At 39.0% G+C, this 26,889-nt stretch overlaps 3 long non-coding RNA genes across 5 annotated transcripts in view; 1 reads left to right on the top strand and 2 right to left on the bottom strand.

Moving 5' to 3' along the window:
- Window positions 1-12,466, bottom strand: part of LOC143649761 (uncharacterized) — a 36,802-nt gene extending 24,336 nt beyond the window's left edge. Inside the window, exons 1-2 of one of the 2 annotated variants that reach the window (XR_013159155.1) lie at window positions 12,365-12,466; window positions 1,163-1,306 (exon numbers count right to left, since the gene is read on the bottom strand). This is a non-coding gene — a long non-coding RNA (uncharacterized LOC143649761). Of the gene's footprint in view, window positions 1-901; window positions 1,307-12,364 lie in introns of those variants that run through there. The other variant, XR_013159154.1, reaches the window with a different exon arrangement.
- Window positions 12,467-12,615: 149 nt separating this feature from the next.
- The window catches only part of LOC143650895 (uncharacterized), a 78,103-nt gene continuing 63,829 nt past the window's right edge, over window positions 12,616-26,889 (top strand). For both annotated transcript variants that reach the window (XR_013159758.1, XR_013159757.1), the window contains exon 1: window positions 12,616-12,749. This is a non-coding gene — a long non-coding RNA (uncharacterized LOC143650895). The remainder of the gene's footprint in view (window positions 12,750-26,889) is intronic.
- LOC143650896 (uncharacterized) overlaps window positions 19,855-26,889 on the bottom strand; it is a 47,136-nt gene continuing 40,101 nt past the window's right edge. The window contains exon 3 of the long non-coding RNA XR_013159759.1: window positions 19,855-22,248. This is a non-coding gene — a long non-coding RNA (uncharacterized LOC143650896). The remainder of the gene's footprint in view (window positions 22,249-26,889) is intronic.

Genomic DNA, 26,889 nt, shown 5'->3' with positions numbered 1-26,889 from the left:
AAAGCATTTTCTCTTATCACAATGGAATGAAGCTGGAAATCAATAATCACCAATGAACCAGAACTTTCAAAAATAAATACTTTTGTGCCTTGCCTACGTGCTTACCTAAATGAAACACAGTAAATTTTAGTGGAATGAATGGACTGACTCTTCTGATTTGGCTTAACATTTTCATTGTCCCACTACCTTTTTTTTTTTAACATGGGCAGGCACTGGGAATTGAACCTGGGATTCTGGCATGGCAGGTGAGAATTCTGTCTGCTGAGCCACTGTGGCCCACCCTGAACCACTAGTCTTTAGGAGTTCTGAGTCAGGAATGACTTTCGGTTTGCTGACATTTGTGGTGTCCATTCCAAGGCTTCACAGAAGACCTGTTAAGGTCCTGAGGACTCCTTTAAAATAAAATCATGAAGAGGACTGGCTACTGCCTATGTAGGGCCTACCTGCCCCTCTGCTTACTTTAAATTTGAGGAGAGGGGTAGCTTTTCATTCTAAAAAGAAAGAGATTATTGCTGGGGTGTAAACTGAAGGCAGGCATGGCTCCAACAAATCTACACACTTACTCTGCCAGCTCATGAGCTGTGAGTTCTGCCATCTTGACCCTCCTTGCAGAGGTAGTTCCATTTCACCTTTTTTCCTGCCTAGAGAACTCCATATTTCAATCCTATGGCTTACTCTACAACATATTTGCACCAGAACAACAAGCACACCACAATCTCAGCCCTATCAGCAATCTTCATACAACCTGGGTGGGAGCTTTGCAATGTTGGGTCAAGATAAAAAAAAACAAAAAAAACTCCTGTTTTTCTCTCCTGAATCTCAGGGTCAGTGTCCTATCATTTTAAACAAAATTAAAAGGAGAAACAAACAACAACAAGAACAAAAAGTAAAAACAAAAATCTGCTGTATATTTTCTATTTATTTTTACTTAAAATATATTTTAAAATATAAAAGCATGTACAGCACTATTCTGCCAATAAATAGCATAATTAGTACAGTGTGCTGCCATTAATTTGGCATTAGGATTTGGTGAGTCAGTGGGGCCACAAGAATCCCTTGAACCGTAAGGAAACATTTACTGGACATTTATGAAAGGGCTGTCTGTGTTTTTTGATGGTAGAAGGATTCATCCTAAGGGAGAAAAAGGCATAAGGAGACTCACCATTAGGAAGCAGGCCCAGAAATACTTCAGTGGGTCCCAGGGAGGCAGGAGGCAGGTGTGAGGTCGAATGGTGGCCTCCATTGATGGGCACCCTCCAGTGTGATCCAGCTTCATATGGAATAGGGAAATGAAGGCCCAGGAACTCTATAAGAAACACATGAAAGTTAGATGAGTATCCCAGTGCTAAGAACGTTCTGAGACTTCAAATAAGAGACCAGTCCATGTCCCACAAGTTCAAGAGAATCAGAGCCATATTTCCTCTTAGCTGAACTTCCCCAGTGTCATCAGATCTCAGTTTCCCTAATCTTCCAGCCCTACCTCAGGGACAGAGCTTACCCTGTTCCTCCAATGTCACCTCATTGAAACCTAGAGGTCATGTCTATCCCTAAAGCCTCTAGTTTCCTTGTAGTTTGGCTAGTTAAGAAATGGTGACACAGGTCACCTGTTTATGACCCAATATTACCTACCCAGGGAGCAGATGGTTGGTATCGGGACTCATGGCTCTGCAGGCTTTCCAAACAGGACCCTTAGAGGATGGCATCTTGTCTATAAGTTGTGCCACAAAGAAGCCAATTGCAGCCAGGCTCATGCCTGGGAAAGGACTTGGCCTACCTGGGCTCTTGTACAGGAAGCCTCCTACTTTAAAACTGCAGATTAGCCTATAAAAAATGTGGCTGCGATGTTCTGCTTTTCGCAGCCATTGTCCACACCCCTACCCATTGAGGGTCCTCCAAAGCCAAGACCTCATGGATGTGGAAGAAACATCCATTTGCCTAAGACAGACACACACCTAGAATCATGTTCTTGGGGAGGAATTAGAAATCATCAACATTTAAGAGGATTCTTTGACCCTAAAGGATGGACAAACATAATTGGGAGCAAACCAACAATTCAGAATGACCCAGGGTAAATGCATACATATAAGGACCCAAAACCTACAACTGTCACAATCACAATTCACTTAGAGCCACCAATATACCTATTACAATGTTGCCTGAATGTTCTTTTTATTTTTTTAAATTTATTTAGATCATTTATTATGGAGGCTAATGTATATTCTTTTTCTTGCTAGTTTAACTCTCTGGTATCCATACAAAGCCTCATGTTTTTGGTAATGCTGACTGCCTAGGATCCGTGTCTCCAGGTGGTTGATCATAATGGATTCCACCAGGTAAAGAAAATGATTAGCTCCTGCTAGATTTTCTGGGTTGATAGAGAAGAAGGTATCCCCCATTAAAGTCAGAGTTCTGCAGAAACATGTTCCTTGGGTGCAGATGGTACATCATTGTCTTAAGATCTTTACCTGTTAGTGACCTTCTCCCACTCGGTCCCCTCTCCCCCAGGCTAAAAATTTTACAGTGTTTCATAATGACAACTTTTATCTTTGATACTCCAGGGCTTGGATAGTACCAGCATAGGACCTGAACCTCCTTATATATCTACATTCTTTCAGGCAAAATAGCAGTTTTAAAAAGATGCAGAGACTTCCGGAGAAGATGGCGGCTTAGTAAGACATGCGGGTCTTAGTTCCTTCTCCAGAAGAGCTACTAAAGAAATAGAAACGGTACAGAACAGCTCCCGGAGCCATGACAGAGACCAAAAAGACAGTGTACCCCATTCTGGAACGGCTGAACTGGCAGGGAGAACCTGCAGTGGTGAGATCACCGAGGGGCGCGCGCTTCCCCGGGCCGGAGTGGCTGGCGGCCAGAGTCCATCCCTTCCTCCTTCCCGGGCCAGCTGGGAGAATTGGACAGGTGGTCTCCTCAAGCCGCGGCAGCTGATGCCCCCCGCCACGCGTGGCCCCCCGGACCGGCTGGGAGAATTGGATCGGAGGTCCCCCAAGCCGCGGAGACTGATGACTGGAGTCCCTTCCACACACGTGGCTTCCCAGTCCGGCTGGGAACGTTGGATCGGCACTCCCCCAAGCCACTTTGGCTGGCTACCCTCCCCCACAGCGAGAGTTTTCCAAAGTTAAAGGACCCACAGCATCTTTTACTGGTGGGACCCGCAGACAGATGAGCGCCACGAGCGCCACCTACTGGGCAGGATAAGAAAAACAGAACCCAGAGATTTCACAGAAAAATCTTTCAACCTGCTGGGTCTCACACCCAGGGAAATCTGATTAAATGCCCAGACGCCAGCATAAGATAACGGATCATGCTCAGAAAATTGAAAATATGGCCCAGTCCAAGGAACAAACCAATAATTCAAATGAGATACAGGAGTTGAGACAACTAATGCTGAATATACGAACAGAAATGGAAAACCTCTTCAAAAACCAAATCAATAAATTGAGGGAGGACATGAAGAAGACATGGGCTGAACAAAAAGAAGAAATAGAAAAACTGAAAAAACAAATCACAGAACTTATGGGAGTGAAGGACAAAGTAGAAAAGCTGGAAAAAACAATGGATACATACAATGGTAGATTTAAAGAGACAGAAGCTAGAATTAGTGAATTGGAGGACGGAACATCTGAATTCCAAAAAGAAACAGAAACTATAGGGAAAAGAATGGAAAAATTTGAACAGGGGATCAGGGAACTGAATGACAATATGAAGTGCAAAAATATATGTGTTGTGGGTGTCCCAGAAGGAGAAGAGAAGGGAAAAGGAGGAGAAAAACTAATGGAAGAAATTATCACTGAAAATTTCCCAACTCTTATGAAAGACCTAAAATTCCAGATACAAGAAGTGCAGCGCACCCCAAAGAGAATAGACCCAAATAGGCATTCTCCAAGACACTTACTAGTTAGAATGTCAGAGGTCAAAGAGAAAGAGAGGATCTTGAAAGCAGCAAGAGAAAAACAATCCATCACATACAACGGAAACCCAATAAGACTATGTGTAGATTTCTCAGCAGAAACCATGGAAGCTAGAAGACAGTGGGATGATATATTTAAATTACAAAAAGAGAAAAACTGCCAACCAAGACTTCTATATCCAGCAAAATTGTCCTTCAAAAATGAGGGAGAAATTAAAACATTCTCAGACAAAAAGTCACTGAGAGAATTTGTGACCAAGAGACCAGCTCTGCAAGAAATACTAAAGGGAGCACTAGAGTCAGATACAAAAAGACAGAAAAGAGAGGTATGGAGAAGAGTGTAGAAAGAAAGAAAGTCAGATATGATATATATAATACAAAAGGCAAAATGTTAGAGGAAAATATTATCCAAATAGTAATAACACTAAATGTTAATGGACTGAATTTCCCAATCAAAAGACATAGACTGGCAGAATGGATTAAAAAACAGGATCCTTCTATATGCTGTCTACAGGAAACACATCTTAGACACAAAGATAAACATAGGTTGAAAGTGAAAGGTTGGGAAAAGATATTTCATGCAAATAACAACCAGAAAAGAGCAGGAGTAGCTATACTAATATCCAACAAATTATACTTCAAATGTAAAACAGTTAAAGAGAGAAAGAAGGACACTATCTACTAATAAAAGGAACAATTAAACAAGAAGACATAACAATCATAAATATTTATGCACTGAACCAGAATGCCCCAAAATACGTGAGGAATACACTGCAAACACTGAAAAGGGAAATAGACACATATACCATAATAGTTGGAGACTTCAATTCACCACTCTCATCAATGGACAGAACATCTAGACAGAGGATCAATAAAGAAATAGAGAATCTGAATATTACTATGAGTGAGCTAGTCTTAACAGACATTTATAGGACATTACATCCCACAACAGCAGGATACACATTTTTCTCAAGTGCTCATGGATCATTCTCAAAGATAGACCATATGCTGGGTCACAAAGCAAGTGTTAACAAATTTAAAAAGATTGAAATCATACACAACACTTTCTCAGATCATAAAGTAATGGAGTTGGAAATCAATAATAGGTGGAGTGCCAGAAAATTCACAAATATGTGGAGGCTCAACAACACACTCTTAAACAACGAGGGGGTCAAAGAAGAAATTGCAAGAGAAATTAGTAAATACCTCGAGGCTAATGAAAATGAAAACACAACATATCAAAACCTATGGGATGCAGCAAAGGCAGTGCTAAGAGGGAAATTTATTGCCCTAAATGCCTATATCAGAAAAGAAGAAAAGGCAAAAATGCAGGAATTAACTGTCCACTTGGAAGAACTGGAGAAAGAACAGCAAACTAACCCCAAAGCAAGCAAAAGGAAAGAAATAACAAACACTAGAGCAGAAATAAAAGAAACTGAAAACATGAAAACAATAGAGAAAATCAGTAAGGCCAGAAGTTGGTTCTATGAGAAAATCAATAAGATTGATGGGCCCTTAGTAAGACTGACAAAAAGAAGAGAGAGGATGCAAATGAATAAGATCAGAAATGGAAGAGGAGACATAACTACTGACCTCACAGAAATAAAGGAGGTAATAACAGGACACTATGAACAACTTTATGCTAATAAATACAACAATTGAGATGAAATGGATGGGTTCCTGGAAAGACATGATCAACCAACTTTGACTCAAGAAGAAATAGATGACCTCAACAAACCAATCACAAGTAAAGAAATTGAATCAATCATTCAAAAGCTTCCTAAAAAGAAAAGTCCAGGACCAGACAGCTTCACATGTGAATTCTATCAAACATTCCAGAAAGAATTAGTACCAACTCTCCTCAAACTCTTCAAAAAAATCGAAGTGGAGGGAAAGATACCTAATTCATTCTATGAAGCCAACATCACCCTCATACCAAAATCAGGCAAAGATATTACAAAAAAAGAAAACTACAGACCAATCTCTCTAATGAATATAGATGCAAAAATCCTCAACAAAATTCTAGCAAATTGAATCCAACAACACATTAAAAGAATTATACATCATGACCAAGTAGGATTCATCCCAGGTATGCAAGGATGGTTCAACATAAGAAAATCAATTAATGTAATACACCATATCAACAAATCAAAGCAGAAAAATCACATGATCATCTCAATTGATGCAGAGAAGGCATTTGACAAGATTCAACATCCTTTCCTGTAGAAAACACTTCAAAAGATAGGAATACAAGGGAACTTCCTTAAAATGATAGAGGGAATATATGAAAAACCCACAGCTAATATCATCCTCAATGGGGAAAAATGGAAAACTTTCCCCCTAAGATCAGGAACAAGACAAGGATGTCCATTATCACCACTATTATTCAACATCATGTTGGAGGTTCTAGCCTGAGCAATTAGACAAGAAAAAGAAATACAAGGCATCAAAATTGGAAAGGAAGAAGTAAAACTATCACTGTTTGCATACGATATGATACTATATGTCAAAAACCCGGAAAAATCCACAACAAAACTACTAGAGCTAATAAATGAGTACAGCAAAGTAGCAGGTTACAAGATCAACATTCAAAAATCTGTAGTGTTTCTATACACTAGTAATGAACAAGCTGAGGGGGAAATCAAGAAACGAATCCCATTTACAACTGCAACTAAAAGAATAAAATGCCTAGGAATAAATTTAACTAAAGAGACAAAAATCCTATACAAAGAAAACTACAAAAAACTGTCAAAAGAAATCACAGAAGACCTAAATAGATGGAAGGGCATACCGTGTTCATGGATTGGAAGACTAAATATAGTTAAGATGTCAATCCTACCTAAATTGATTTACAGATTCAATGCAATACCAATCAAAATCCCAACAACTTATTTTTCAGAAATAGAAAAACCAATAAGCAAATTTATCTGGAAGGGCAGGGTGCCCCAAATTGCTAAAAGTATCTTGATGAAAAAAAACGAAGCTGGAGGTCTCACGCTGCCGGACTTTAAGGCACATTATGAAGCCACAGTGGTCAAAACAGCATGGTATTGGCATAAAGATAGATATATCAACCAATGGAATCTAATAGATTGCTCAGATATAGACCCTCTCATCTATGGACATTTGATCTTTGATAAGGCAGTCAAGCCAACTCACCTGGGACAGAACAGTCTCTTCAGTAAATGGTGCCTAGAGAACTGGATATCCATATGCAAAAGTATGAAAGAAGACCCATATCTCACACCCTATACAAAATTTAACTCAGAATGGATCAAAGATCTAAACATTAGGTCTAAGACCATAAAACAGTTAGAGGAAAATGTAGGGAGATATCTTATGAATCTTACAATTGGAGGCAGTTTTATGGACCTTAAACCTAAAGCAAGAGCACTGAAGAAAGAAATAAATGGGAGCTCCTCAAAATTAAACACTTTTGTGCATCAAAGAACTTCATCAAGAAAGTAGAAAGACAGCCTACACAATGGGAGACAATATTTGGAAATGACATATCAGATAAAGGTCTAGTATCCAGAATTTATAAAGAGATTGTTCAACTCAACAACAAAAAGACAGCCAACCCAATTACAAAATGGGAAAAAGACTTGAACAGACACCTATCAGAAGAGGAAATACAAATGGCCAAAAGGCACATGAAGAGATGCTCAATGTCCCTGGCCATTAGAGAAATGCAAATCAAAACCACAATGAGATATCATCTCACACCCACCAGAATGGCCATTATTAACAAAGCAGAAAATGACAAGTGCTGGAGAGGATGCGGAGAAAGAGGCACACTTATCCACTGTTGGTGGGAATGTCAAATGGTGCAACCACTGTGGAAGGCAGTTTGGCAGTTCCTCAAAAAACTGAATATAGAATTGCCATACGACCCAGCAATACCATTGCTAGGTATCTACTCAAAGGACTTAAGGGCAAAGACACAAATGGACATTTGCACACCAATGTTTATAGCAGCGTTATTTACAATTGCAAAGAGATGGAAACAACCAAAATGTCCATCAACAGATGAGTGGCTAAACAAACTGTGGTATATACATACGATGGAATATTATGCAGCTTTAAGACAGAATAAACTTATGAAGCATGTAATAACATGGATGGACCTAGAGAACATTATGCTGAGGGAGTCTAGCCAAAAACTAAAGGACAAATACTGTATGGTCCCACTGACGTGAACCAACATTCAAGAATAAACTTGGAATATGTCATTGGTAACAGAGACCAGCAGGAATTAGAAACAGGGTAAGATAATGGGTAATTGGAGCTGAAGGGATACAGACTGTGCAACAGGACTAGATACAAAAACTCAAAAATGGACAGCACAATAATACCTAATTGTAATGTAATCATGTTAAAACACTGAATGAAGCTGCATCTGAGCTATAGTTTTTTGTTGTTGTTTGTTTGTTTGTTTGTGTCTTTTTTCCTTTTCCTTTTTCACATATTTTTTTATTTTTTATTATTATTATTATTATTTTTTTCTCTATATTAACATTCTATATCTTTTTCTGTTGTTTTGCTAGTTCTTTTCCTAAATCAATGCAAATGTACTAAGAAATGATGATCATACATCTATGTGATGATATTAAGAATTACTGATTGCATATGTAAAATGGAATGATTTCTAAATGTTGTGTTAATTTCTTTTTTTAATTAATAAAACAATAAAGTAAATTAAAATAAAATTGTACACCACGCGCATGCAAAAAAAAAGATGCAGAAAATTCAGCATTTTCAGTTGAGTATTTTCTGATGTAGATATTCCAGAAGTATGGCTTTTGACCAGAGTATGGTAATGTTTTAAGAACATTTGCCTGAAAGTTCTTGATCTACACATAAATTCTGATGAGACACATAACCTCACATTCATACCCAAACACATCCAAATACTTCTCAGGTAAATGTATAATAAAGTTAATCTCTGCAGAAGAGAGATTTGTGGAATAAATATCCCCACCTTGGCCAATTTCAAACTACTGACATTACTGAACACAGCTGTGAAAAGATATGTACATCAATGATCCCAAGTAAGCACCAACCAGCTCCATCAAAACTACCCCCTTTCATAGGAATATGTGCACAAGATGAACAAAGACCTTGAATAGGACCCTCAATTCCAAATGTACATATACAAACAAAACTATCCTACCTATCTCCAGAACCCACAAATCCTCACCTATCCTGAACACACATGCCAAATCCAAACCATACAATAAATACACAGACACACCACCTATTACACCTAAATTTTTATACTCAAAAGCTATCCATTCTGAATATTCACATGCTACTTTTACAACTACACATGCACATGACTTTCACTTGAACACAAACATGTACAACTGACATGATATATTTATACTAAATATCCTGCACACATAGGACTCTCTAAAACCATCAAGTACCCAAAGCTTTATCTCATGCTTCACCCCATAACAGCCCACACTCAATACCTCATCTATAACATACCCATACTTCAAAATTTCTTAAGATCCACACAACCTATATCATCTATCAGTTTCCAACACCATGATTAAAAATATCCGCATATCAAAGAACATATACTTTGTCAAATCCACTTAACCAAACGAACACAGAACTACAGCCACCCTGTAGACATCAATTACATAAAAGACCATCCAACTGACACTGAAAAAAATACAAGCAACTGAACCAGTTTAAAACACTACACCCCAGTAAAAACACAAAGAGATTCAGTGAACACTTTATTACCCGATAAACACATTTGTACACTACCCTTGAATATACAGCTTACTCAGATAAATACATACAAATGCCAACAATCTTGTTGTACTGCTAATATAAAACATGACTTTCCCACATACATTGAAACAAATATACATTACTTCAAATATTCCTAATCACTGAATATATACACCCCTCAACTTTACACACCATCCCCATTCATGCAGAGAACAATTACACCTCCCCAATACTCAAACATTCCCCAAAAGACATGCAAAAAACCCTAGAATTTTCCAAAGAAGAACACTGTTAAAACTCCTTATACCATAGATCCTATGAATAAATGTATACAAATTAAATAAATTTATATAAATCACCCACCCAATCCTAGAAATACACACAAACCAGTACACACTCTGAAGAAATAAATCACTATCTCCAGTCAACCAAATATGAGTACACATGAAACCACTTCAATGTCCCTAATTATACCCCCTACTCTCATATCCAGAACTCTTAGATGTAATGGCACCATATACCCCCAATATATAGATATACAATTACTCTACTGTGATATATTGAATTATATAACTCATTTCAGACATGTTCTTAATCTCAATCCATTTTTCTGTGGATGTGAACCCATTGTAAATAGAATTTCCTGAAGATGTGTTCAGTTAACATGTGACCCAAGTAAATGAAGGTGGGCCTTATTCCAGATTGCTAGAGGCCATATAAAAAGAACTGGGAAGTCAGAGAAGCTAGAAAGGAGAGGACATTGCCAAGTGATAGGAGATAGAAACACATCCAGGAATTGCTGACGGTCAGCACCACAACACTACAGACATTCAGGGGAAAGCACCTCCAAATCTTTATTTGGAGTTCAAACCTCAAAATGACTGATGAATGCTTGTTGTTTAAGGAGACACATTTTGTGGTATTTGTCATAGCAGCTCAGGCAAACTAAGATATTTACTTCCATGTATAAACATACATCCCCATCACTACATCAGGTACATACATACTAACTTCTCAGGATACACAGTAGTAATTCCATACTGATAAATTCAAATTCATAGCATTTGAAGATGTACGTCCAAATTGCAATGATCCTTGAATACACAATACACTCAATATACACAGGCCTCAATTATAACCAAAATTCTCCAGCACACTACAAATATGCAAAAGTACCACTCTATTCCCCTCATATGCACATGCATCCCCAAACCACTAATGTATACATAATTCCTACAGTCAAAAATACTCATAGAATTAAGTCCAGCATCTTCCAGAATACAGACTCATGACACCCCACAGTCCTTCCATCCAGCATTTAACATATCTACCTGCTACACAAAATACCATTATAGTTACACTCAATGACATATACACACACCTCCTGAAAATCACATAAATATTTTCAACACTCAACATGAACTACATACAATAAAATGATCTCCCCATCTCCACAAATATACAAAACACATAGACCCTATAAACTGATATACACAGACACATTTCCTGACACTGCCTATATGCATAGGTAGAACACTGACAAACCTACAATTGAACACTGAAAAATCTCCAAAATTCATGGGGAAAACACACACATGTAAAAAAACCCTCAAAGTCTCAAATTACAAATAAATAACCCCAAACCCTTGATACACATGTATTGCCTCTCACACTTAGCAAAACCACTGAGCCCCAGTCACCCTCAAAAAACACTCATGACTTCTCATTCCCAAATATCTACACCAACACCAACACCCACACATTTGAATACATATATCTTATTCCCACCAACACGTTAAATACATACACTAACCACAAACTGAATTTATAGGACCACAGTCCCAATAACATGCACAGTATAGCTTATGATCTGAATTTTTATATACCCAAGAGGCCCACAGATAGCACATAGAAAATATCCCATTTCCAGGAGCACCAACAGCCATTTATTCCCCACAGAAGTAAAGATGTCAAATACATGTATTGACCACTAACAATTCAAGGAAGAGCACACATGAGGCTCACACACCAAACACATTCCCTCCCACAGAGATACCACTCCTCAAGATAAAACCATGTTACAGCCCAATTATGCATAGAGCAGTGTGTAGCAAAGTTTAACAAAATGAACTTCTAAGTGAATGTGGTGATCATATAATCACACATATAACACATTTTAATAGGTGTGTAGCACACAATCGACAAAATAAAAAATATACAACACCATTTATGGTAAATCCATTCGGCCAATTTATTCTTCTATAAGGCTTTTGATTTCTATACCACAAAATTTCACTCAAGTTTTAATGTTAGCTACCCCTTTCCTCACAGAACAATGTTTTTCAAATACTGAAGAATTTGACATAATTGTGTTATTAGAAGGGGGCAAATTGAGCCTCGACACACTGTTAAGTTGACTTTATATTATTAAATTTCCTAACACACTTTAACTCTTCACAACCGAAAAATCAGTAAATTCAGCCTGGTCTGGGTCTGCACGTTTCTAATCTCCGCGGTGTAAATGCTCTCCCCATAGAGCAGGGCGGGAACCTGAGGGCAAGAGCACCCCCTAGGAAACAGCTTCTGATAGAGACAGCAGACGCAAATAACCCAAGTACACACACTAGTTAGCTCAGTGACAGCATTAGAAAGCCATGAGGCTGAGTAGCCGTTACCTTTAATTTTATATACCTGACATATAAAAGGGTATGAGCAGCGAACTTGCGAGAGGACGACAGACCTTTCCATTGAAATCCTTCCTTAAGAACGCGCCCTTAGTACCGCGCATGCGCTTTCCTTCAAGGAGCATTTCCCAGCGGACCCCTGGGGAGGCTGAAGGGCAGGAGGCCACGTGCCCCAATGCCCCGCCTCCCCCTCCCCCTCCTCCTCCAGAAGGGTGTGCGCATGCGTACAGCATCAGCCCCCCACCCCATGCTGGAAGGAGGTTCTGGGAGGGACGTCTGGGATGGGCAGGAAATGGAGTCGTGGGGAGGGGCTGTGTGATTTCTGCAGGATCAGGAGCTAGATGCCTTTTCTTTTGGAACCACCAGGACCAACACTCCCTCTGTGATAGCAGGTAGGAAAAGACCGCTTGCAAGTTTTATGTTTATAAACCTGCGAGGGCAGTTCCTTCCACTTAGCCCCCTTCCTCGGTGAAATATTTTTAGAAGCTGTATAGTCTAAGGCTGTGTCCTCAGATTGGAAGCATTGCATGTGCTCTCCTTGGACTGCATTTTTTGTTTTTATTCAAGCCTTTCAAAACCAAAGTACTTTCTTAGCTTACATGTATGTCATGAAGTATTTGGGACTTACTTATGCTGAAATATTCTGTATCCAAGAGGCCCACAAATAACATACAGAGTATCCCACTTCCAGGAACGCAACAGCCAGTTCTTTCTCGCTCACACACTTACGCTAAAATATTATTTATTGTCTACAATATTTCAAATTTAGGAATAATGTATTTGATTTGTTAATTCTGCCAACTTTATTCTTAGGCATACTTTAAAATTTAAAGGAATTGTAGACCTGTTCCTTTTGCTACCAGTACAAAGATGGTAATCATAGCAAAATTGGTAATGAAATGTATAGAAACACATTGCTTTCAAAATCGAAATTAATAGTCAAAAAGTTTATTTAAAATGATCTTCAATTATATTTGTTTTTATTAATGGGAAATAAAGCTGATATACATATAGCACCCTGGATGCACTGAGAATCCTGATTTCCACTGTTGTACCTTATGTTCATAAGTACACATACCTTTATCAAATTGTGTGTTCTAATTTTTATTCAGAAAGTGATACTGTACTTGAAGCAAGTGAAGAAATCTACTACTACAATTGTAGAGTCAGTTGAGGGGCACAAAACTAGGTTTACATAAAGTATTTGGGATGAACACTTTGCTGTGTGTCTGAGAAATAATCAATAAAATGCCCTAAAGAGGTAAATTGCCAATCGTATTGCCAAATTATACTTCGAAGAAAACACTTACATTTTGTCCACCTGTCAGAGTCCTTCAGGAAATGTTTTCCCTCCCCCACTTCAGCTCCATCTGCCCCTCCCCCATTATAGAGTCTCTTGAGTCCTATACTCTAGTCCAGTTTAAATGTAAACTTTTCCATCCTTTACTTGGAATCCTGAGAATCTGCTGGAAGAAGTCACTCTTTGAGTTCTGGAACTGAATCTGTATTAATCAGGAGGTTCCAGACAGCAGTGGTCTGTGTTCAAGAACCCAAGAGTGATTTCAGAAGGCAGTAAGAATGTAGGATGGGGGTATATTATAAAAGCACTTCTTCAACTTCCATAAGAGCCATTCATCAACTTAGGAAAATTCAAAACTGACCCATCTTCATAGTACAAGAATTGATCTTAAATAGAGGAAGTAGAGAACATTGGATTCCACCAAGCTCTTCTCACCTGGAGAGCAGGGAGCAGTCTGGATACCTGAGAACTACAGTTGAGGTAGCTGACCTTGGATCTGGGAAGAATTACATTGGCTGTATAGAAAGAATGAGATCAGGAATGTTGAATGTCCCTAGAAGAGAAAAGCCACATGAAAAGTGTACTAAAGAGTAGCAGGATTACATTGTGTGATGGCACAGAGAGGCTTGCCTAGAATCTGTGTTATTTTTTGGGTACCTGGAAATTCCTGTATGCTTTTATTTGAAGGATAAGAAATGGAGTAAATAAGATTTTGTGGGGTAGTAAGAAGCAATAGGCTAAGCTACAAAACTGTTAAAAGGGTTCTCTGTATATTTACGGGAAAAGGTACTCTCAGTTAAGTAGCCTGGACATTTCTCTAGCTGCCCCACCCCAGAATCCCTGGACCAGAGACAGGTCTTCCCAGACCAGAGACAGCTTCTCTTTCACTCCAGGTACATGTTTTCTTTCATTTAAAAGGTCCAGGGCAGTTGGATAACTTCAACTAATATTAGCAGAAGTGGTGATCCCTGAAGTTTTCTCAATTTTTGTCATTGTGGAATCTCAGATCTTCAAACTACATCAACTTGTTCACAACTTCATGCTGATCCCTCAGTCCTTCAATTTTCAATTGAGATGAAGATATTGGTTATATTCGATGAATAGTTCATGGTCATGGGATGGAAACAGGTGTTCTGGCTTTCCAATGGAACATTTGATGAGGGATCATTTATTTTTAACAAGGGAAAGGAGAGTAGCATGTAATGAAGTATACTTTTATCTACTATTATTATTATCAATGATCCCAGGAGAACTTTGTGATACATTGTGCTAATGTTCTGGGTTCCTGTTCTTTTGAGTATGGTCTGAGTGAGGATCCTTGAACAAGAATGTTTTCCAGATTATGTAATGCCAAATGGGGACTTATGCCTGGTGATCAGTGTCTTTACTTTTGTTGTTAGGAGGTCAAAGTAGAAGGGCCATTCAACTTTCATCTCTTGCTGTCAATTTAAACAGGGAGGTTCTCCACTTATATCTCCACTATTGAACTTTTATACACTCTTACTTACCCTCTCCAGACATTGCTGGTTGTTGTATGACAGAATCTTGGGGAACTTAACATCTCTTATTCTGGAGAAAGAATTTTCTGTGTAGTTGATGTCATGGAGCCTGGCCCCAGCCCTGTGTAATCTGTAATTGGTGAGGGCCTAGAAGCAATAAGCATATGCTGGGAAGGAGGTGTAAAGGGCATTGTGCCAGTTTTAATCTGTTGTGTACTACAGAAAAGCCAAGTTCTTTAATCCTCATTGAATATTGCTGGGTGAGAATTTATGGACTGTTTCTATGGAGATGTGACCCCACCCAATTGTGGGTGGTAACATTTGATTAGATGGTTTCTATGGAGAAATGTTTCCACCCATCTGAAATGTGGTTTCTTATTAGAGTCCTTTAGAAGGAACCATTTTGAGAAATGCTTGAGAGTCACAAGAGCAACCAGAGCCCATACAGCCAGAGACCTCTGGAGATTAAGAAAGAAAATGCCCCCCAGTGAAGCTTCATGAAACTAGAACATTTGAGAGACAGCTAGCAGACTTTAATTGGCCTTCCTTGAGTGAATGTAACCTCTTGTTGGTGCCTTAATTTGGACATTTTAATAGCCTTGCTGTTCTAGTTTACTAGCTGCCGGAATGCAATATACCAGAAATGGAATGGCTTTTAAAAAGGGAAATTTAATGAGTTGCTAGTTTACAGTTCTAAGGCTGAGAAAATGTCCCAATTAAAACAAGTCTATAGAAATGTCCAATCAAAGGCATCTGGGGAAAGATACCTTGGTTCAAGAAGGCCGATGAAGTTCAGGGTTTCTCTCTCATCTGGAAAGGCACATGGTGAACGCAGTCAGGGCTTCTCTCTCGGCTGGAGGGGCACATGGCAGACACGACATCATCTGCTAGCTTACTCTCCTGGCTTCTGGTTTCATGAAGCTCCCCGGGAGGCATTTCCCTTCTTCATCTCCAAAGGTCGCTGGCTGGTGGACTCTCTGCTTCGTGGTGCTGCAGCATTCTCTGCTCTCTCTCCGAATCTCTCTGAATCTCTCATTCTCCTTTTATAGGACTTCAGAAACTAATCAAGACCCACTCAAATGGGTGGAGACATGTCATCCCCTAATCCAGTTTAACAACCATTCTTAACTAAATCACATCAACCAGGGAGATGATCTCATTACAGTTTCAAATATACAGTATTGAATAAGGATTATTCTACCTTTTAGAAATGGGATTTATATCAAAACATGGCTTTTCTTAGGGGGCATACTTCCTTTCAAACCAGCACACTTGCCTTAATTTGGCATTTTCATGGCATTAGAACTCTAAGCTTGCAACTTAATACATTCCCATTTTTCAAAACTGTTCCATTTCTAGTATATTACATTCCAGAAGTTTGCAAACTAGAAAAGACATGCAGTTCCAGAATCTTTCTCCAGTCATTCTGGTTTTGAAAGAAGATTTATAATGAGCATCAGGCAAAGGAAGATTGAGAAGAATATGGTAAAATGCACTTTGGGAATCTACTTCATTCATAACCTCCCTATGACTGCCTAGAATATTTTTAAACATTTTTATTGTATAATGTAACATATATACAAAGTAAAGAAAGAAAAAAGCAATAGTTTTCAAAGCACTTTCAACAGGTTGTTACAGGACAGATCCCAGAGTTTGTCATGGGTTACCATACAGTCCTCTCAGATTTTTCCTTCTAGTTGCTACAGAATATAGGAGGCTAGAAAGAATAAAAAAAATTATCATCACAATCCACTTTTTTATTTTTAGTGAAAAATAACATATATATGAAAAAGCAATAAATTTCAAAGCACAGCATAGTTTTAGAACATAGTTCAAAGTTTTGCATGGGTTACAGTTCCACAATTTTAGGTTTTAAATTCTTGCTTCTCTAAGATATTGGAGACTAAAAGAGATATCAATTTAATGATTAAGCGTTCATATTCATTTGTCAAATCCTATTGGTATAACTCCACCATCACATTTGATCTTTCTGTCCCTCTCTTTAGGGGTGTTTGCAGTATGGCCGTTCTAAATTTTTCATATTGGAAGGGTCTATCAGTAATAACAGGTAGGGAGATGAAACTGTCTGACGTGCTGGAAAGGCTGGGTCCTCTAGGTTTCAGGACTTATCTGGTATGGGGACCCATTGGAGGTTGTAGGTTTTGGAAAGTTCCCCTAGTGCATGGACCCCTGTGGAATCTTATATATACTGCCCTAGGTGGTCTTTAGATTGACTGGAATCACCCTGGTTGGGGTTTGGCAAGTTATGAGAGGTAGCAATGTCTAACTGAAGTTGCATTAGAGCAACCTCCAGAGTAATGTTTCAACTCTATTTGAACTCTCTCTGCCACTGATACTTTATTAGTTGCACTTTTTTCCCTCTTTCAGTCAAGAAGGAATTGTTGATCCCATAGTGACAGGGCTAGACACATCCTTGCAAGTCATTTCCCATGCTGCCATGGAGACTTTCACCCCTGGATGTCATGTGGATGTAGAGGAGTGGACAATGATTTCATTTACAGAGTTGGGCTTAGAGAGAGTGAGGCCACAACTGAGCAACAAAAAACATCCTCCAGAAGTAACTCTTAGGCATGCCTATAGATAGGTTAAGCTTCTCCATTACCTACATAAGCTTCACAAGAGTAAACTGCAAGATGACAGGCTTGGCCTAATGTCTTGGTGTCCCTAAAGTTTGACACAGTATCAGGGGATTCCCTGATAGTAAAGTTTAATAGTGCCATATTTTTTTTCTTCGATCCTTTAAGGAACTTTTCCAATACCTTTTGATGATCTGCTTAATATACTCTGGTATGCATCCAGGCATTACATTAAGCTATACAGGATTGAAGGAACTTTCTTATTCTGGGCTCCCTGTGTTTCAGTTGTTCAAATGAGCTGTATAGATAGGTTGAGATAGATTATGTGCTATAGAAAATTTAGGTCCCAGACAACATAAACCTTTCTTCTTTTGGTTTCAAAGAGTATGTGCAGTTCTAAAATAAGGATAATGACTTCCTTACCCACTGTGTTCTCAATTACTGTAACTCCAACCTGATTAGCTTTGTTCTTATCTCTCAAGAACAGACCATTCACATCATGGTATGCCTCACGACTTTGTTCCTTTTTTTAGCAACACATTTGATCACATGTATACACCATTTTACACCAATCTACTTCTGTCAGTGCATCATTCAGACACTTGCATTCATCAAGCATCATGTATAATGCCTGAAGTCTGTAGTCCATCAACACTCTCAATTTTACATAATTTCATTTTTTCCAAGAGGTAGATCACCAATAAGCACACCCCCACCAAATAGGAAATCTAAACCTCCTCTTAAATCTTATCCTAGCCCCCATCATTTACCTCTGCTGTTGCTGTGGTAGTGCTGATATTTTCCTTTTAAACATAACCCATAGTATGCAATAGCAGTTTTCCCCCATACCCTGTACTTAAACACTCTTTGTACATGAAACATAATTTTGAAGTTCTTGCAAGAACTAATTCATGTTTCTAGTGTTAATCAGTAGGGCACCTAGGTTGATGCAACCCCTTTCAATCTTGTTCATCTTCATTATTGTAGTATTACTTATAGACCCACTAGAGAACTGCCTTCAATTCTCTCTATTCCCTTACATTGGAATTCAACCTCATTAGTAAAATGTTCACCCATCTCTAGCTTCTATGTATCTCTAGGTTCCCTGTATTCTGTATTGTAAACATCTGATTTTACCTTTACCATTGTCATAAAAGTGGAATCATACAGTATCTCTCCTTTTGTGTCTGGCTTATTTCACTCAGCATTATGTCTTCAGTGCTCATCCATTCTTGTCATATGCTTCAGGACATCATTTTGTCTTACTGCTGCATAATATTCCATTGTATTATTTACCACATTTTGTTAATCCACTCATCTGTTGATGGGTTGGTTCCATCTTTTGGTGATTATGACTAATGCTGCTAGGGACATCAGTGTGCAATTGTCTGTTTGTGTCACTGCTTTCAGGTCCCTTGGGTATATATCAAGCAGTGCTAATGCTGGGTCATAGGGCAACTCGATATTTAGCTTCCAAAGGAACCACCAAATTATCTTTCATAGTGGCTGCACCATTATAAATTACCACCAGCAGTGTATAAGTGTCCCAATTTCTCCACATCCTCTCCAACATTTATAGTTTCCTGTTTGTTTAAAAGCAGCCATTCTTATAGGTGTGAGGTGATATCTCATTTTAGCCTTGACCTGAATTTCCATTTTAGTCAATCAAAATGAACATCTCTTCATGTGCTTTTGAGCCATCTGTATTTACACTTCAGAAAAATGCCTATTCATATCTTTAGCTCATTTCATAACTGAGTTGTTTGTTATTTTGCTGTTGAGTTGTATGATGACTTTATGTCCACAGGATATCAAACTTTGTCTGATAAGTGATTTCCAAATATTTTCTCCCATTAAGTTGGTTGCCACCTCACCTTTCTGACAACATCATTTGAGGTGCAGAAGCATCTGATTTTGAGTAGTTCCCATTTATCTATTTTTTCTTTTGTTGCTTGTGCTCTGGGTGTAAAGTTTAGGATACTACCTTCTCTTACTAGGTCTTGAAGATGTTACCCTACATTTTCTTCTAGATGCTTTATGGTGCAAATTCTTATATTTAGGTATTTGATCCATTTTTAGTTTATTTTTGAATAAGGTGTAAGGTAGGGGTCCTCTTTCATTCTTTTGGCTGATGATATCCAGTTCTCCCATGCCCATTTGCTAAAAAGACTATTTTGTCCCAGTTGAGTGGATTTAGGGCCTTGTCAAGAATCAGTTGACTATAGATTTGGTAGTCTATTTCTGCACTCTTATTTGATTCCAGTGGTCAATATTTCTAACTTTGTGCCAGTACTGTGCTGTTTTGAGCCACTGTACCTTTAGAATAGTTTTTAAATTCAGGGAGTGTTAGTATTTCCACATTGTTCTTTTTAGGATGCTTTTAGCTGTTCAGGGTCTCTTTCCCCTCCAGATGAATTTCATTTCTAGCTTTTCCAAGTCTTCAAAGTAGGTTGTTGGGATTTTGATTGGTACTGCATTGAATCTGTAGAACAATTTGGGTAGAATTGATATCTTAACTATATTTAGTCTTCCTATCCATGAGCAGGGAAGTCTTTCCACCTATTTAGATGTCCTTTGATTTCTTATAGCAATGTTATGTAGTTTTCCATGTACAAGACCTGTATGTCCCTAGACAAGTTCATTCATAAGTACTCAATTCTTTTTGTTGCTATTTTGAATGGAATTTTTTCCTTAATTTACTCATCAGTTAGGTCATTGCTTCTGTATAGAAACGTTACTGGTTTTTACACATGACTTTTATATCCCACTACCTTGTTGAATTTCTTTATTAGCTCAAGTAACTTTGCAGTAGACTTCTCATGATTTTCCAAGTATAGCATCATGTCATCTGCAAATAATAGAAGTTTTACTTCTTCCTTTCCAATTTGGAGGCCTTTTATTTCTTTGACTTGCCTGATTGCTCTAGCTAGAACTTCTAGCACAATGTTGAATAATAGCGGTGACAGTGGGCATCCTTGCCTTGTTCCAGATCTTAGGGGGAAAGCTTTTAGTCTCTCTTCATTGAGTATGATGCTCACTATTGGTTTTTCATATGGTCCGTTTTTCACATTGAGGAAGTTGCCTTTGATTCCTATCTTTTGAAGTGTTTTATCAGAAAAGGATGTTGAATTTTGTCAAAAGCTTTTTCAGCATCAACTGAGATGATCTGATTTTCCTCTTTCAATTTGTTAATGTGCTTTATTATGTTAATTGATTTTCTTGTGTTGAACCATCCTTGCATTCCTGGTGTAAACCCCACTAGGTGGTGATGTATAATTCTTTTAATGTGTTGCTGAATTTGATTTGAAATATTTTATTCAAAATTTTTGCATTTATGTTTATTAGGGAGATTGGCTTATAGTTTTCCTTTCTTATAGCATCTTTACCCAGTTTTGGTTTTAAAGTGACATTAGCTTCATAAAATATGTTAGGTAAAGTTCCTTTTTCTTCATTTTTTTGAAAAAGTTTCAGCAGGATTAGTGTTAGTTCTTTTTGGAATGTTTGATAAAATTCCACTGTGAAGGCATCTGGCCCTGGGCTTTTCTTTATAGGAAGATTTCTATGACTGATTAAAACTAGTTGTGAGAAGGTGTGAGGCAGAGAGAGGATGCTTGATAACCCTCCATGGCTGTAAGCAATATTGAGGTGCCAACAGGAAGGCGATGCTTGGGAGGACTTCATTCTACTCTCTGCTGAACCCATCTGCTGGGCTGTGTGTTGCACTTGCACACATTTTTCTTGGGGAAATTCCTCATCATTGCCTCTCAATCTAGGGGAACTGGTAGGAAAGATGTGTTGTGTAATTATGATATAAGAATGCTCTTGGCTTCTTGGAGAGACAGCAAGGTTGTTTGCGATGACCAAGCTGCTTACTTCTATGAATTTTATCCTCTAGATGGAAGCCAGGGTCTTTTCTGCTCTCTGCTTTATGGCTCTTTTCACTCAGTCACTGAGTCCAATTTGGGTACACCATAACTTGGGGGAGGTTCCACACCCTCTCCATCTTTCAAGGTCAAGAGATGTTTCTCAACCAGATGTGAGGAAGAAAAGTGGACAGTCAATGGCTCTTCACAAGTTCATAAGATAGAGAGGGTGAGTGATGCTGAGGATGATATAGCATTCAGTAGCAGGAAGCTGTATGCTTCAGGTGCAGATACAACAGCTCATTCTTCCCATATTCTTGTGATTTTTCTCAAACTTTCAACCATTATGACTCCTTCCACACATATCTCCACAGACCCCTACCTACTGGTTCTCCATGTGCCCCCACACCTTCCCTGTTTCCTCTAAAGAAGCTAAGGCATCCAAAGCAATGTAGTGATACAAGATATTTTTTGGATTTTATGTTGTGATAAAATGACATAACTCTATGTTTACCTGATGGTGCAGTTACTCTTTCCCCTTGCTGAACCTCCTGTATTAGGGCCAAGAAATTTATATATGGTCTTGGCAAAAGCAATTCTGCTAGGAATTGAGGGTGAATGACAGCCTCCACCTGGAAAATGGATTAAGAGAGGAGTGAGCATCCTTGATAAGTGTAACCTGTCAGTCTGGAGGCTAAGAGGACAAGCATTGGTACTGCATCACAACCTGCAATCTGTAGTTGTATTGGAGCATTAGTACCACTATTTGCAAACCCACACAAATACACGCATGCACACACATACACATGCATAAATGCACATGAAAAAATGTCATACATGTAAACACACCACTGCTCAGGGGCTAAGGAATAGACCTGAATTCCTATAGCCTATGGAAAAGCACACATCTTAGCTTGCTTACAGTGTTAAGACTTAGTAATCTGCTAGAGCCCACATTTACAGACCCAGCCTCCCTTGGGAGCAAAGTCTCCCTCTGTACACAGCTTGTCAGTGTAGCTCAGGACATCTGGGTCTGCATAGATTCCATCCTCTTCCTGCTGCTACTTTTCATGATCTTCCTCTTCCTACTTCCCATCTGCCCCCTCAGAGGGTGAATGCAAAGCTCCACCATCCCATCCATGATGTCAATGTCCTCTTTCAAAGCTACAGTGCCTCTCCTTGGCAGCTTTCATCTTCAGAGTCTGCTGGTGTCTTCATTGCTGCTGCCTGTGACACTGTGCCTGGGGGTCTGCCTTCCTAGGAATGAACATTAAGGTTAAGGAGGAAAATAAGAAAGAAAAAGTTTACATGAGTCCAGCTTTTATCTCCTGGCAGGTTTGAAAATATTATACACCCTAGAAAAGTCGTGATTTTAATCCTCTTCCTCTTGTGGAGGCAGCCATTTCTTTTAACCACTAGTCAGCACTGTAGGTTGGAAACTTAATTAAATTATATCCACAGAGATTTGACATGCCCAGTTGTGAGTATTAACTTTTGATTAGAGGGAGATGTGAGTCCACCCATTCCACTTGATCTTGAGTAGTTTGCTGGAATCCTTTAAGAGAGGAAACATTTTGTAAAAACCCAAGAGAGCCATGAGAACCATGAGAGTGACCAGAACCCATGCAGCCAGAGATCTTTGGAGATGAAAGAGAAAAACATCCTTGGGAGAGTTTCATGAAACGAGAAGCCTGGAGAGAACAATAGCAGACATCACCATGTTTGCCATGTGCCTTTCGAGTTGAGAGAAACCCTGAATATCATCAGCCTTGTTGAATCAAGGTATCATTCTATGGACACCTTAGCTTGGACATTTCTATATCCTTGCTTTAATTTGGACATTTTCACAGCTTTAGAACTGTACAGTTGTGACTTAATATATTCCCCTTTATAAAAAGCTGTTCTGTTTCTGGTATATCACATTCTGGCTCCTGGCAAACTAAAACAGATTTTGGTACCAGAGAAGTAGGGTGATTTGCAAATATCAAACATGTTGGAATGACTTTTTAAATGAATAAGGGGAAGATTTCAGAGGAGTTGTGAGAAGCTTGATAGAGAAAGCCTAAAATGCATTGAAGAGACTGTTGGTAGAAATGAGGACTCTAAAGATACCTCTGACAAGGCTCTAGGCAGAAATGAGGTATGTTTTATTGCAAACTGGAAAGAAAGCAATCCTTGTAAAATGGCAGATGTCATGGTCATGTTCATGTGTCAACTTGGCCAAGTGGTGGTACCTGTTTGTCTGATTGGACAAGTGCTGGCCTGCCTGTTGCTATGAGGACATTTCATAGAATTAAATCATGATCATGTTGGGTGCATCCACAACTGATTCCATTTGTAATCAGCTAAGGGGAGTGTCTTCTGCAATGAGTGATGCTTAATCTAATCACTGGAGGCCTTTTAAGGAGGATTCAGAAGAGACAGTCTCTCTTCCTGCTTCTGCCAGCAGGCCTCTCCTGTGGAGTTCATCCAGACCCTCCATTGGAATCGTCAGCTTCACAGCCTGCCCTACAGATTTTGGACTCTACATTCCCAGGGTTACATGAGAAACTTCTATAAATTTTATATTTATAAATATTTCCTGTTGATTCTGTTTCTCTAGAGAACCCTACTGCTCTAGAGAACAGCAGGCAATCTGGCAAAATTGACTAGTGGCTTTGGCTGGAAGGCAGATTTAAAAGCCATCAACTTGGATATTTAGCAGAAGAGATTTCCAAATTAGATGTGGTGAGTGTGGACTGGTTTCTCCTTGCAGCTTGTGGTGAAATGTGACAGGAAAGAGATGGGATGGGAACTGAACTCTTGAGTACAAAGAAACCAAAAATTGATGTTCTGAAGAATTCTGTGCTTCCAGGAAGGGAGGCCTCAGAGAATGATGCTCCATATGAGGATTTGGCCAAATGTGGAACCAGTCAGCCATTTTAGAGAAAGCTGGTATTGGAGATGGAGTTATCCAGGAGAGATTCATGGAGATTCCTTCTGCCTGATGGGCATAATCCTTGCTTACTACATAGAAAGCCAACACAAGTGCTGTGGGACCTGTATAAACAGAACCACTGCCAGTGTTGACTGGGGGATGGGGGTCAGAAAAGGGAGAAAGTAAAGGTAAAAATGTCTTCAGAAGCAGAACCATGGAGACTAGGGTCTGAAGTAAAGAAGTCTCAGGCCAGGAGAGAAGACCCACCCAAGAATTTGGAGAGGGTGAGTTTGCCCCAGAGGCAGAGGATGGGCCTTCCACCTCATTGCAGTGGAGGAGTTGTGCCACCTCAGACCTTGTAGAGGATGGAGCACACCCTTGGGATTGAGAAGCCTGGCTGCCACCACATTTAGGGGTTGAGTGTGTGCCCCAGGGATGGCAGGAGCCTGGATGTAGCCCTGATGCTTGGAAAGGGTGGAATTGAGATAAAGGTCATCTCCCCAATGTCCACCAAGGTTGCGTTCAGAGAGAGGCAGGCCACTGTGTAAACCCTTAGAAAGGATGGGACTGATGCTTTCTAAAGCCCTGAAAATAAATAACTCTCACAAATTGAAATCTAATGGACTTTGCCCCTGCAGTTTTTCAAAATGCTTGGGTCAGGTGACCTCTGTGTTCCTTCCAATTTCTCCCTATGGAAATAGGGTATCTATCCTATGACTGTCCCTCCTTTGTATGTTGCCAGCAAATAACTTGTTCTAAGATTTACGGGTCCAGAGCCAGTGGAGAATTTTGCCTTAGGATAGAACATGCCTGTAAATAACTTTGATGATATTTTGTACTGTTTCTAACTTTGTAATTTATATGTATTGTTACTGAAATATTTAAAGCTTTATGATATTTTGGTGGAATGAATGTATTTTGTATATGAGAAAACATGTCTTTCTATGGTCCAGAGGGTGGAATGTCCTGGTTTGAAAGGATTATGTGCCCTAGAAAAGACATGTTTTAATCCTGATTGCTCTTGTGGAGGCAGCTGTTTCTTTTAATTTCTATTTAGCTCTGTAGGTTGGAAACTTGATAAGGTTATCTGCACAAAGATATGATAAACTCAATTGTGGGTATAACCTTCTTGATTAGTTCACTAGAATCCTTTTAAAGAGGAAGGATTTTGTAAAATCAAGACAGCCATGAGAACCACAAGAGACCATACAGTCAGAGACCTTTGGAGATGAAGAAGGAACACATACCTGAGAGAGCTTCATGAAACAAGAAGCCTGGAGTGAAATCTAGCAGACATCATCATGTTTGCAATGTGCCTTTACAGTTGAAAGAAACTCTGAATGTCATAAGACTTCTTAAACCAAGGTATCTTTCCCTGGATGCCTTAGATTGGAGATTTTCTACATCCTTGTTTTAATTTGGACATTTTCATGGCTTTAGAACTGCAAACTTGCAACTTAATAAATTCCCCTTTTTAAAAGCCATTCTGTTTCTGATGTATTGCATTCTGGCAGCTAGCAAACTAGAACACCTTCCAACCACATGTTAGTAATAGCAATATTTTACAGATGTAAAATGTTCTGCATGGATCAGTCTACATAAATTACATGAAGTATGAAAGAAGATTTCAGCAATGAAGGATCTTAGAAAGTGTCATTATGCAGTGAAAGGTGAAACCTCCAATATTCTAAGATATCCACTCATCAAACCATAATTCTTAAGCATATTATAAAAATGTTGACAGGTAAGTTGAGAGAGTAGTTATGATAACTAGCAATGTTGACAAATTCATGACAAAGAGTTGCTGAAGACCAAGACTCTTGTGGGTTCTTCTATTTAAAATACCAAATGTCACATCTTGAATACAGTGTGGCACACGTGAGACCTATGACCTCCCTTATGCAGATTTCATCTTCTTTTGGAATGTGGTAAACCATAACTTGTTCCCATCCTTCCATCATGCCTTGGGGCACCAGAGGATGAAGCTTAAGAGGAACTTGAAGGGGAAGGCACTGGGAACCATTTATCTCTGCCAACATTTTAATCTGCATCTCTTCCTTGATCTCAAATTCCATTAATCTAGCATAGGAGGAAGGCACAAGAAGTACTAAGAAGTAGCTAGTTTCACTGAGAGCTGAGCCTCAGAGATCAGCACAAATAATAAAGTAAAAGAAGTTTCTTTTGTGGATTATCCAAGTCCTGGATACTTCATTTCCTAAGAAGGTCTATTCTGCCAGGGGAACAACAACAGTGCTGGGGAACCTTGTGAAGTCACTACATCATCCATTCACCTACAGCACATACCATCAAAACTTAAGAATGGTGTGAAGAAAATGTACCATACAGTGTATGAAAG

This window comes from Tamandua tetradactyla, chromosome 11 (assembly GCF_023851605.1).
Source record: "Tamandua tetradactyla isolate mTamTet1 chromosome 11, mTamTet1.pri, whole genome shotgun sequence".
In the NCBI taxonomy this organism is placed as follows: Eukaryota; Metazoa; Chordata; class Mammalia; order Pilosa; family Myrmecophagidae; genus Tamandua; species Tamandua tetradactyla.
This window is presented reverse-complemented; position numbering and strand designations above follow the sequence as displayed.